This window comes from Pleurodeles waltl, chromosome 7 (assembly GCF_031143425.1).
Source record: "Pleurodeles waltl isolate 20211129_DDA chromosome 7, aPleWal1.hap1.20221129, whole genome shotgun sequence".
NCBI lineage: Eukaryota > Metazoa > Chordata > Amphibia > Caudata > Salamandridae > Pleurodeles > Pleurodeles waltl.
Window position 1 is genome coordinate 855,560,299 of NC_090446.1, and position 14,463 is coordinate 855,574,761.

The 14,463-nt window shown below is 44.2% G+C and overlaps 1 protein-coding gene across 1 annotated transcript in view; it reads right to left on the reverse strand.

The window, feature by feature from the left end:
• Positions 1 to 524: 524 nt before the first annotated feature.
• The window catches only part of LOC138245633 (gamma-aminobutyric acid receptor subunit alpha-6-like), a 288,378-nt gene continuing 274,439 nt past the window's right edge, over positions 525 to 14,463 (reverse strand). The window contains exon 10 of the mRNA XM_069199369.1: positions 525 to 1,855. The gene's annotated coding sequence lies outside the window, so the exon portion shown is untranslated. The remainder of the gene's footprint in view (positions 1,856 to 14,463) is intronic.

Here is a 14,463-nt window from a genome sequence, read left to right on the forward strand (position 1 = left end):
TCAAAGTACGGCCCAGAGGCCACATGTGGCCCTCCTGGCCTTTACATGTGGCCTCCTGGTCAGCAGGAGCACTGGGCTGCTGTTTACTCGACCCGGCACTAAAAATAAAAAACTGTTAAATAGTCAAGCATGTATTTAAAGGTTTTTGGTGTTAAAGAAAGGATGCAACTAGGCAATCCTGACCTGCTTAACTTTAGAAACACCTTCATTTTTAAACACATCTTGCAGCAAAAGTGTAGAAATATGGCCATCTCTTCAAAATTCAAAAAGTACATGTAATTAACATGCAGAACATTTTCACCTTAGTACAACTGATTATATCAGTGCATTGAGAAGTAACAATTTAAAAGTGATAGTTTTCAAACATGAATTTAGGAAGATGAATTCTTTCACCTACCTTGACAAGAGTGCCAAGAGTAAACTCTAGAGGAAGGTCAGTTGTTCATTGACCTGGGTTCCTATTGTACATGAGCAATATTATAGTTTATATACACAGAACACAGAAAAAAAGTTTTGTACAGCACACCTCTTGAAATCATTTATTTTGAGGTCCTCTTATATGTGATAATGAAGAAAAAGTAAGGAAAGTGAATTAAAACAATTGCCTGTGATCATACAATTTGGAAAGTGGTAAAGCCGTGATTAATCTCAGGTTTTCTGTTTTTACATAGTTCAATTCAGCCATTAGTTGTATGTGCATCGTTTTCCCTAAACCCACTTTACCGTCAATCCCTCACAACGCCCTCACCCGATCGCCACCCCACTGGTATCAATGCGACTCTTGGGCACATCACAGACCAGAACTTTTTGGGTCCTGGAAAAATGTCTGTGAGTACCCATGCAATAAAGCCATCCTTCTCTGAGTGCTTCAAAGAACTCCTTATCCCTGGACATAAGAACCTCTTCTTCTTAGGAGACCTTTAAGAGAGAAATATAAACATCTGCAATTCCAAAAACATTTAGCCACCGAGAGACACATTGCAGCTGCTAGCGATGCTGATGTAACTAGGACTAATAGACCAGCTAGGCACTTTAATTATGTTTAACATTATATGCTGTGCCTAAACACTACTGTTAGGGTTGTACAAGTAGGATCATATTTCCTCTGGTACACTGTATTGAAACACTGCCAACACTATCCTTAGCTTACGAAGCTCATTTGTGTGAAATACCTTAATGTAACTGTTGTTATTGTTTTTTTGTTTTTTTCCCAAGATGCTTTGGTATATTATGTGGCTCTACTTCTGTGTCTGTAATTGTCTAAAGTGCTTTGGCAGCCTCTAGGTGTCGGCATCATTTTTACCTAGGAACATAGCCCTTACTGCCAGCCCCTCTGTAGTATTATACATTGATTCTGAATGTTAAGAGATCTCAGAAATTCCGTTAATTTCCGATGCCTTGCCTACTTTGTATCAAAGCAGAATATTAATTTAGAAGGGCAAGCCACAGAAATGAGGCCGGCTGAAAGACACTCATCTGGAGAGGAGTTCTAGGGAGACCAAGCTTACAGTTAACCCAAGCACTAAATGCAAAAATCCCATCTGAACGTTTTCAGCATCCAGAAATAGATCCCGTTTTGTCCCGCGAATGTTTAAATTAGCAGAAGTGATACAGGATTTAGTAAGTTTTTCCCAACAGTCAAAATGTCTTTAAGGGGAGTTAATATTTCTTCTGCTAATGTCCACGTGTCAACTCTTCGAGTAGGCCATCTGACATCTACTTCTTATTGCTGGAGTAAGAGTGCCATACAGTGATTACTACTGCGGTTTTATCATAAGGGAATCGTTGAAGAAGCTGTTTTCATCACCTTTCCTCTGTTGGTTCAGCGAGCAACTGCTTCATTTTGCATTCCGCACTGCAGAGATAGAAGAAAAGATTGTGTGCATGTTAGTTGTTTCTTCAGCGCTGCCAGAAATATAAATCTAAATGGGAAATAAAATGTTCTACAAAACCGCATCATTATGAAGAGCCTGCACAACTCTCTTGACAGTGGTTTTTAATGTATGGCTGTCAGTCATGCTTTTTATTTTTACAGCCTGGCTTTCATCTGTGAAATGAAGATTATAGGTTCGACACATCCATCTCAGAACAGTCTCACAGATAATAGCCATTGTCATCTCTACAAGTGAAATAATAGGCCTTCCGTAGTATTAAGCTTTTCCCCCATAAGCCATTCATTGTTCTATTTCCTAGCCGTGTGTTTCTTTCCCCAAGTAAAACAGAACTTATTCTGTGGTAAGTGTATGCTTCCTTCTGGCATATTTCCATTGCAACTATCATTCCTTATTGAGGTCTCGAAAATGTTGGGTGTCCCTCAGGGTTGCGCTCAACGTTTTTTCAACAATCTAGAGACACATTTCGTGGGCATGAAGTTAGTCTAGATCACTGGTACTCAAGTACGACTCGGGGATGCAGGCGGCCTTTTGCATGCGGCCCCAGGTCAACAGCAGCACTGGGCTACAGTTTACTACACTCAGCACTAAAAAAACAATGCAAAATAATTGGGCAAACATATATTTAAAGGTTAATTGAAATTAAACAAAGGAAGTTACTAGATCGCCCTGCATCACTTAAATTGCAGCAAAAGTGTAAAAAATATGATAGTCTCTTCAAAATTCAAAAACTGTATTTCATTTACATGTACTACCGTTTCACCTTAGTATATCAGATTATACCAGCGCATTGAGACCTATTTTTTTAAAGTGGAAGTTTTGGGACGAGTTTAGACACGTTATTCCCCCTACCCTGACAACAATGCCAATAGTGAACTAAGAGACAAGACCATTGTTATGTTCACTCTTTGGGTGGCCCGGGTCCCTTTTATACATGACCAATATTATAGGTTATTGAGCCAAACACAGGAGAAGGTTTTGTGTATGCCTTATCCTTAAGTCATGTATTTCGAGGTCTTAAATGTGATAATGAAGAAAAAAGAGGGAAAGCCAAATAAAACAATTGCGTTGGATCACACAATTTGGTAAAGTAGTCAAACTGTGATTGATTGCAGGGGAACCTAAGTATATGCTTAGGTTCCCCTGCAACCACCTTACTGGACCTCCACAACAAAACCACCCACCCTGCTGTCATCAATGCGGCCATCAGAGACTAAGCTTTTTGGCACCTGGGAAAATGTTCGCGAGCACCCATGGTCTAGATATTCCAAAGTCAGCTGGCTAACTCTAGCCTTACATGTACAAGGCAATAAAACGTGCTTATTGATTCAATTTGAGAGGTGCAAGTTCTTAATTAGTGCAATAATTTGTGCTGGTGCTATTAAATGTCGGTGAGCTGATTACCAACGCTGCATAGTCTTGAACTCAGGGCAGACCTCTTTAATCCACTTTCATACAATACCGCTCATTTATCTCACTCTTGCGGGTCCCTGCATTCTCCCTTTTTGACAGTGTTTCCATATTTTTATTCCTCCTTCTTTCCTGTTTGTGTGCTGTCTTCCTCTTTCTCTTGGTCAATATCTGATCAGAAAAAATAAGTGGCCTGGTTAACTTACCTTTATGTCCATTGTAAATGGCGCTAAAAATGCACTTATGGCATTGAAGGGTGCATGTCGTATACGGGCTGCCATGTATATTTACATTACCCAAACATAGTACAAAAATATGTCTGCAAGGAGCATCACTGTGCTCTGGCTGGGCTGCAGTTAAATGGCAGGTAAAAGTACCTTTGTCATGTAGAGAAAGTGAGTCAGGGTTACTCCATCACAAAGACGACAGATATTCTATATGCCTCTTTAATACATTATATCCTATGGCACTTCTTTTATGGTGTACCCTTCTTCCACACTCTATATCAGGCCACAGAAACGCTTTCATTGATGACATAAAGCATATAATAGGTCTGTTGGAATAAAGAAACATTACGAATTGATGACGGATGGCCCTTGCTCTGCTCTGTTTTAGGATTTCATTCTTTGCATAGTATATCTTTCTCCAAGCTGTCTTCCTTTTTTTTTTTTTTTTTTCGTCCTCATAATAATAAAGAAAGAAAAATCCCAAATTGCTACTTGAGGGTCATCAACCTGCATCACGTAAGGAGATCCAATATAGTCAGATCCAACCTGAGCAAACGCAGCCATTCACCTCTCCTTGCCGGTACCAAGACTCGTGACCTGCAAAACCACCAGCCGGCCGCCAGCCACGAGACAGGGGCAGGGCAAGAAAGTGTACAGAAGGAGGTGGTAATAATCATTGGACTATATGTCTGAGGTGACAGTTTGCACAAAGTTATCCCAAATGGCCCAACTTTCATCTCTGATACCCAACGGGCCCATGCGTTCCAAATCACAAAAATAATTAACAGATGCAAACCAGTCACAAATATTCGGAGATATAGATTTAACCCAGTTTAAACATATTTGTCTTCTAGCCAGCAACATCAGTAAAAACATCATACCCTTATGTGATCTAGACAACTTAGAGTCCCATGAGGTACCCAGAGAAACCCCGAAAAACACTAATACTGGAGTCACTTCCACCCCCGTGCAAATAGCCTGTTTAAGAAAGCCATTAACCGAGGACCAAAAAGAAAAGAGGTTAGGGCAACTCCAGAACATGTGTATATCATCTGCATTAGACACCTCACAACGTGGGCACTTCTTTTCTACCTTACCCAAAGCGGTTAACCTCTGGGGTGTCCAGTAAACCCTGTCCCTCGCCGACTTCATCTCCCCGCACGCCCTCACCTCGCCGGACTACATCCTCCTAGGCGACCTCAACTTCCATCTGGAACAGAACAACGACCCCAATACCACCGCCCTGCTTGACAACCTCGCGAACCTCGGCCTCAAGCAACTGGTGAACACCGCCACCCACATCGCCGGACACACGCTCTACCCTATCTTCTCCGCCAACAAACACATCTTCTTCAGCCACACCTCAGCTCTACACTGGACCGACCACAGCTGTGTCCACTTCACATTCTGACGCGAGACCCGCCACCTCCGCACTCAACCCATCCCTCGTCGACAGTGGAACAAGATCCCCGAAGAGCAACTCTTCTCCGCACTCATCGCCAACCAACCCACCCTCACCACCAACCCCAACGACGCAGCCCTCACCCTCACAAACTGGATCTCCAACTGCGCAGACAACCTTGCTCCCCTCAAACGCACGCATCGACAGACCAACACCAAAAAACCTCTCTGGTTCTCTGACACCCTCAAAGAATCAAAGAAAACTTGTCGCACCCTCGAGAAGGCCTGGCGCAAGGACCACACCGCTGACAACATGACCGCCCTCAAGAACGCTACCCGCGAACACCACCACCTGATCCGCAGTGCCAAAAAGAACTTTTTCACCAACAGACTGGACAAAAACAGCCACAACAGCAGAGAACTTTTCAGCATCGTCAAGGAGTTCTCCAACCCCAACGCCGTCACGCCCTCACAGGATTTGGGCAAATCCCTCGCCACCTTCTTCCATCGCAAGATCAGAGACCTCCACGACAGCTTCGGACACCAGACCCAACCAAACATCACCGAACCCGCACCCCCGGCCTTCACCCTCAACAACTGGACCCGCATCAACACTGAAGAAACCAAATCCATCATGAACTCTATCCACTCCGGCGCCCCTTCGGACCCCTGCCCTCACTTCATCTTTAATAAAGCCGACGACATCATCGCCCCGCACCTCCAGGCTGTCATCAACTCTTCTTTTTCTTCTGCTACCTTCCCCGAATGCTGGAAACACGCCGAAGTCAACGCCCTCCTAAAGAAACCTACGGCTGACCCGAGCGATCTGAAAAACTTCCGCCCCATCTCTCTCCTGCCTTTCCCAGCCAAGGTAATAGAGAAGACCGTCAACAAACAGCTGACCACCTTCCTGGAAAACAACAACCTGCTCGACCCTTCACAAACCGGATTCCAAACCAACCACAGCACGGAAACCGCCCTCATCTCAGTCATAGACGACATCAGAACCCTGATGGACAACGGTGAAACAGTCGCCCTCATCCTCCTCGACCTCTCGGCTGCCTTCGACACTGTCTGTCACCGCACCCTAATCACCCGCCTCCACTCCACCGGGATCCAAGGCCAGGCCCTGGACTGGATCGCCTCCTTCCTCTCAAACCGTTCCCAAAGAGTTTACCTCCTACCGTTTCGCTGAGACCCCACCGAGATCATCTGCGGTGTACCTCAAGGCTCATCGCTCAGCCCAACACTCTTCAATGTCTACATGAGCCCCCTCGCCAACATCGTACGCAAGCACGACATTATCATCACCTCCTACGCCGACGACACCCAACTTATACTCTCCCTCACCAAGGACCCCGCCAGCGCCAAGACCAACCTACAAGAGGGGATGAAGGACGTCGCAGATTGGATGAGGCTCAGCCGCCTAAAGCTGAACTCTGACAAAACGGAAGTCCTCATCCTCGGCAACACCCCGTCCGCCTGGGACGACTCCTGGTGGCCCACGGCCCTCGGCACCGCACCGACCCCCACAGACCACGCCCGCAACCTCGGCTTCATCTTGGACCCCCTTCTCACCATGACCAAGCAAGTCAACGCCGTGTCCTCCGCCTGCTTCCTCACCCTCTGCATGCTCCGCAAGATCTTCCGCTGGATCCCCGCCGACACTAGAAAAACCGTGAGCCTGGACTACGGCAACACCCTCTACGCTGGGACCACCGCCAAACTCCAAAATCGCCTGCAACGCATTCAAAACGCCTCGGCCCGCCTCATCCTCGACGTACCCCGCAACAGCCACATCTCTGCACACCTGAGACACCTGCATTGGCTCCCAGTCAGCAAAAGGCTCACCTTTCGACTTCTCACCCACGCACACAAAGCCCTCCACAACAAGGGACCGGAATACCTCAACCGACGCCTCAGCTTCTACGTCCCCACCCGCCTCCTCCGTTCCTCTGGCCTCGCGCTCGCTGCCGTCCCTCGCATCCGCCGCTCCACGGCGGGTGGGAGGTCTTTCTCCTTCCTGGCAGCCAAGACCTGGAACTCCCTCCCCACCAGCCTCAGGACCACCCAGGACCACTCCGCATTCCGGAGACTCCTAAAAACCTGTTTTTTCGAGCAGCAGTTACCCTCCCCCTTTCCCCTAGCGCCTTGAGACCCGCATGGGTGAGTAGCGCGCTTTATAAATGTTAATGATTTGATTTGATTTGATGTCTATTGTATACAGATGGTTCTTCTGCAGGGCAACTGATCTAGTAACTGACCAAAGCATGGAAAATGAAAACTCCCAAATTTGTGCTATAACTGTGGCTGGCAAGACACTACCCCACTTCTTCTCTGGGAGGGAGGCCTCTGAGTCCGAAGCTTCAAGCAACACCCCATACCAGACTAAAATCTATTTATGAATCAAACCTGTTAACAGCCTCTCCTCCCAGTAGTTCTTAGTGCCCCCCCCCTCTTGAAGGGAAGCTGCCCAACTCAATAGCTGCAAGTATTTAAACTTGGAAAGCCTATAATCTGTTAGCTCCCAGAGCCTAAACCAGGAGCCCAAAAACTATAATAGTGAATACCTAGTGCTTGCCGAGCCAGCCACCAGACTCTAGCAGCATCTTTGAGAAGTTTCAAACTAACTTTTTAAAAGAATTTGGGATGACCAAACTTATACAAGAAGAAACTACCAGCAGCTGAAAACTCTTGACTCAATACAGCCCACAAAAAAGTGTATTCTGAACTGTCACATAGTAAAAACCGAACATTCTTCAAATGAAAAGCCAAATAAGATTTACTAAAGTCTGGAGCCGCAATCCCCTCTTTACACTTAGGCCTACATAACTTATGCCAAGCGATCCTAACCCCTCTGGAGGACCATACAAAATAAGTTAAATCTGCTTGTATGTTTTTAAACCACCTTTCTTGAATTCCAGAGGAATAGCATTAAACAGAAAAGTAAATTTGGGAAGAATAATCATTTTAAGAACATTAACTCTCCCTATAAATGATAAAGGAAGCCCAGGTCTTAAACAAAGCACGGGTCTCCTTACAAATCTTTTCAAAATTGAAATGTGCTAGATCATTCAAGTCAGAAATAACTTGAACCCCCAAATATCTGATCTGCAGCTTGACTAAAGGGCTATTATAGGTGGTGTTCCAGCACATAATTTCGGTTTTCTCAGAATTAACAGAATAACCTGACAATTCACCAAAGTCTTTTAAACATTGCAGGATTCTAGGAAAAACAAGTGGCAAATGGCCAATATAAATCATAAGGTCGTCCGCATACAAAGCCACCTATTTTTCCCAACCCAGACACTTAAAGGAAGGTATGTCAATGTCTACTCTAATTGTAGCAGCCAAAGGCTCAATATATAGATCAAAGAGAAGGTGAGACAGGGGACAACCCTGTCACGTCCCTCTCTCGATCCTAAATCTGGGGGAAATCCTATCATTTACCATAATGCTGGTGAACAGGGCCTTATATATAGCCTGCATAGTCCCAACAAATTTAGAGCCCAGCCTAAGACCCTCCATAACACATTGCAAAAAACGCCAATTAACACGATCAAAAGCTTTGGTGGCATCAAAAGTAAGGACCGATAAGGGAACTTTTTCAGAGACCGCCAAATCCACAGCACCCAGCAAATCATGGGTTAACTCATGCAATTGTCTACCTCTAACGAATCCCTTCTTATTCACGAGTATCAATTTACAAATCACATCCTGAAGCCTTTTGGACAAAATATGTGTATAGTTCTTGTAATCCGAATTCAACAGGGAGATAGCCTATATGAGCTACAAGAAGCTGGATCTTTCCCTGGCTTTAGAAGGAGAATCGCCTCATCCCAGGATTTAGGCATGACAGCCCTTTCCTGTAAGAGAAGGTTAAACAATTCTGTCAGGAATGGAATTAACTCCTCACGTAAATTACAATATAATTCATTAGGCAAACCATCTGGGCCAGGAGCCTCCGCCTTCTTTAAGCTCTGAATTGCAGCCTGCACTTCCTCACCATCTATCTCCCTGACCATTTGTATCTGATCCTCTTCTGACAACTGAGGAAGATGAAGGGCATCCAAATAAGTTCTTACCGACGATTCGGAAACATGCAGGTCTTCAGTGTAAAGGTTCTGAAAAATGCCTATAAATGCCTCCTCTATCTCAGCTTCAGTTGTAGCTAGGGCTCCAGTAACCTCTGCTCTAATGGAGGAAACAAAATTCCTGGAGCGATCTGTTTTGATCTTCCAAGCTAAAAGCTTCCCACAACCTTCTGCGTACTCATAGTGAGCAAACCTGCTACATTCCCACAACCTTCTAATTTTCTTCTCAAGATATAACCCCAAATTCTTTATAACCCACTCCAGCTGAGCATTCAGAGTCCAAATGGCTCTCTTCAGCTTTTTGAGTAGCCTCCTGCAAGGCGGCGACACGAGACTCTAGTTGTTTAAGCTGATTCTTGTCTTCCCGATAATACCAATTAGCCAAAGCAACTAACCTACCTCTAATGAATGCTTTATAAGCATCCCACTGTAGCTGCTGTGTAGTAGATCAATAATTAAATCCCAAAAATTCTCTAGTGCCCCTCTTCAGACCCTCTACTATCACTTTGTCCAAGAAAAGAGCACGATTGACTGTCCACCTAGGAATGGATGGAAAAATTTCAAAACAAACCTGCATTCTGATAGCTGAATGGTCCGAAAGATGCGCTGGTGCATGAGTTACTGATCTAACCATATCCCTCAACTGTTGCTGTAATAAAAAGAAATCGATCCTGGAGTAATGGCCATACTTTTTGTTATTAAATGTAAACCGCGATCCTACCCCACCATTCTCATGCCAAATATCTATCAGGCCAAGATCCAACATTCCTTGTTTTATACACTGCTGGGTTTTGGGTGAATTCACAGTGAGTCTATCATAAAATATTAAAGTCCCCCCTTACTAAAATCGGGTGCTTAGCAGCCAGAAGATGGCTATAAAGGTCTTGAAATGGTGCGGGGTCATCAATATTGGCCCCATAATAACCAGCAATAGTAAACCAAACCCCATATAGGGCAACCTCCACAGTCAACCACCTACCTTTAGAATCCTTTATAACTTTTGCTACTTTCATAGTAACCAACTTCTTAATGAGAATTGCCACCCCCTTCACAACACAAGATTGATTAGTACATGCACAGAATCCCACCCAATTAAAGTATTTGAGATACTCTTCCCATTCTGCTTCTAATAGGTTGGTTTCCTGTAAAATAATCACCTCTTCTTCTATCCTTTTCAAAAACTCAAATATTCTCCTCCTCCTCCCTGGAACCCACAGGCCATTATCATTCCAAGATAAAAATGTAATCAACACCTTGTTTCGACTAGCCATCAGTCAAAAAGGAGACCAAAAGAAAAAAAAAGAAAAATCATAAACACAAAAAATAACACAAGATCCGTCACACAGCCACTTGCCACATTCTTGAGGACTTTTTCCAAAAAATGCATAATCCCCGAGCCCCGCCACCCCACACCCCACATTCCTAGTGCTAACAACCCACCAACCAACAAACCCCATGAACCTCAACCACCCACCCCCAATGGGGAACCCTCCCATAGCATCGAATTAGGTGAATACAACCACCCATTTGAGCTTGGTTTCCAGGCGACTTTGACAAAAAACAAAACAAAAAGAGCAAGCCATCAACCTGAAGACTTCATCTTATCAAGTAAAGCCCGAACATCCGCAGGGTCTCTGATATTAAACATAGTATTGTTCCACATAATCTTCAAAAATGCAGGAAATCTCATTTGAACCGTAGCTCCAAAAGACCTAAGCTCCTGCATATACTTCCCCAACTCCCATTGCCTGTCAAGCGTTGCCCTAGAAAGGTCTAAACGTATCTTTAACGACCAGTCACCCATTGAGAAATTGCTCGCCTTTAGGGCATCTGATAGTATTTTCTCCTTAATGGTATAAGTACCAAAGTTAACAAGAATTTTCCTTTGAGACTTCCTACCGGGCTTTCTCCTAAAGGGGTCATGATGAATTCTCTGGATATTTTCTTCCATCTTTCAATGATCCATAGAATGAAAACATTTCTTAAACAACATCATTACATAATCTTTAATATTATCCCCTTCTAGCCCTTCGGGAACGTTCAATAAGAACAAGCAAGAGAGACCGGGGAGGGGGAAGATAATTCAGAGCTCTGTAAGGACTGCATTTCAGAGCCACGTATAGTCCTTTTAAAAAAGGGCTTAAGGGGGAGACCAAACTAACTGCTCCTGATAGGTGGCCTTGAACACTAGAAACCTTACGAGGGTCACCCAGGTTACTACAGTGCCTGCCCACCGGTTTTGCCTCTAACTGCGGGTGAACCAAAAAGCACTCTTTTTTAGCTTTTAGCTTTTATGGCCCCCTTATTTTTTCTCTTACAAACCCCCTCCTGACCAAGTACTTTTGCAGCTCTAACAGGACCCTCACAAGGGGGCCCACTACCCCCATAAAAAAATGCGGCTGCTGCTTTGACGCCAGTGATGGGCCACTGCTGACTCCCCGGGCCCTTAACTTCACTAGCGTCATGTGCAGAGCCTTCCCTACCGTGCAACCCAAGGTTTTGGCCCAAAACTGGGTTCTGCTCACTGCCTCACTCCTCCAGAAAAAAGCCATAGAAACAGGGGCCCCCAGGCAGTGGCAGAGAGCCAGTCCGCGTCTCCCCTGCTGAAAAACCCTTGCAGCATCTTTCCAGGGCTTAATTCCCCCATTACCGATCCTCTCCCTGGCGTTCTTCACCTCCCCGCGCTGCCCTGCAAGGTGCCCGGGGCTAGGACCGCGGGGTAGGCACATCAGAGGCATTTTCACAGCACCAGCATCTCCAACGCACATCAGCCGGAGAATCGGAAGCTCACAGCCTCAGCGCTACGTGGCCATCATGTCCCCCTAAAGAGAAAAAAAAGCTGTCTTCCTTGACTAGATATTCATAATGTTGCATACTATTGGCTTCCATGTGGCTAATGTTTGTTTGTACAGGTTGGCTGATTGTTACACTGTCACCTGTTAATTTTGTTACCAGAAAGGGAATGAGGTGGTACTGACCTAATTACTTACTGAAAATGTTCATTAATCCAAGTTCGGCCATATTTGTGACAGTTCTTTGTTCCCACCCTCCCCTGATATTGCCTTCCATTCTTGTATGCTAGATTCCAACAGGATATGCCATTTCATTATGAGCGGTCATACCTGGGAGGGGCGGATGGATTAAAAGCATGCTTAACATTGTCTTGTACGTTTGTCTACATTGACCTGGTGTTTCTTTTTTATAACATACATTTAAAAAAATAAATATAGTTTGATAATTATAGAGAGGCTACATTTTCTTCTACCAACTACTGTCAGAACTTTCTAGTGCTTTAAATAGGTTTAGGATTTACCACTGGATTTAATTCTCTTATTGGCCATTTAATTGTTGTTACTTAACTTATTGGTCATTATAGTCATAGTTTTAGAACCAAAATTTAGTTAAATACCTATGTTTTCAATGCTTCTACCATGCTATGAAAATAAAAAATATACCTCCTGTCACGAATGTTTCAAAATAAATATATTTTAGCTCAGAAAATTAATTATTCTAGCTCATCATGATTTTTGTTTAATGAAAATTCACTCCACATTTGGTAAAACAGCATCCATGCTGTAAAAACACAAAAAACACCTATGTACCATTGGTGGTTAATCAAAAACGATTTAGAAGCAATACATGGAGGGATGTTGTATATCTATGAAATGTGCTGTATTATAACATAAGTATAATTTTGTATCAATAATAATTTTGGTTTTGATCTGCTAATGCCCCAGTTACTTACAGGTAATCTTCATTACTCTGAGTCAGGTCTTCCTCATTGCAGTAATTATGTCATGAGCTTTAGCCTCCTGACAGAAACGCCAAAGCCAAAAACGTTAGTACACTAGTTTCCCATCCCTCCAATATGGCTGACTTCCACTTTCTCCTCACAGTGCATAAAGAGGAAGTCGACCCACATCACATCCCACATCTGAAGCTGGTTCATACAGGACACGGAGGGGTGGGAAGCCATACTGAGGCAAGGAAGACCAGGACTTACTGTACTGAAGATTACCAGTAAATAACCGAGGCATTAAATCCTTGTCCCTCTTTCTCACCCCAGTATTTACATCATGAGCAGATACGCAAGTCAGAAATTGCTGTGTTGTCAAAAATAACAAAGGCCACTATGCCAGAATCATCAACAGGTATGCTTTAATAAAAATATATCACAAAAATAATGCAGAATAAACATGTCAAATCATAGTAGAGGTGAAAGACATAGAGACACCACCCCCAAACTCCAATCTATAGTGCTCCGTAAAATTATGAGTAGTAGCCCAGGAGGCTGCATTACAGATTTCCTCCATCAAAACCCCATTAAACACAGCCCAAGAAGCTTGTAAGGCTGTTGTGGATCTCCCCTGAACCCTACACTCGACTTCCGGACCCTGAGACTCATAAGTCAACTAAATTGCTTGCTTGGTCCACTGACTAAGCATGGAATTCAAGGGCTTCAAACCATTCCTCACCGACCCAAAAGTTACAAACAGACTGCCTCCTTCCTGAAACTCTCTGTCCTGACCAGGTAAATCAACAATGCCTTCTTAACATCCAATAGGTGCGATAAAGCCTCTTCTTCAGACGCAGGATTGGGGAAAAAAAGCAAGGCGGACCACCTCCACTGATCTGTGAAATAGGAAGAAACCATAGGGAGGAAACTGCAGTGAGCTTTAAAAATCACTTTATCCACCAAAATTCTAAAAAAAAGCTCAGATGAAAACCCTATTCGCCAATCCTCCCAACTGAAGAAATCGCCACCAAAAAGACAACCTTGAGGGTCATGAATTTGGGGCCACTGAGTCTAGAGGTTCTAAAGACTCCCATTGTAGGGCTTTTAACAGAAATGGTAAGTCCCACAAAGGAACTATCGCTATAGCCGTAGGCCTCTTCAAAGAAAAAGATCTCAATAGCCTTGCTAACACTTGCGCCAAATTATCAAACCATGGAGATTTAAAAGCCTGAGGCACAGCCCAATGTGCTCTCAGATTCAAAGAGACCAATCCCAAAGCAAACCCATCAGACATGAAGTTCAGAACCTTCATGGGATCTAAGTTGTCTGGGTCAAGACTCTGTCCAGCGAATCATTTAACATAAAGCTCCCAAAGCTTAGTATAAGCCCGCAAAGTCAAAGGCCAGTAAGACTGTTGGATCAAATCTGCCACCACTCACGAACAGTCTCTAACCATCAGACTATACTTTTCAACACCAGGCCTGAAGGTGCAGGGTTTGAAGGACTGTGAACGGGAGACTGGGACACATCAGGGTGCACGGTTGACATGGAATCTCCCAATGTGGCTGAATTGCCAACTTCAACAACAGGGGAAACCAAGGGTGCCTCTGTCACCCTTAGAACCACCAGTACTGCCAGAGCCTTGTCCTACCTGATTTTCTGCAATACCCTGGGAATCAAAGGGATCGGGGCAATGCCTAAAG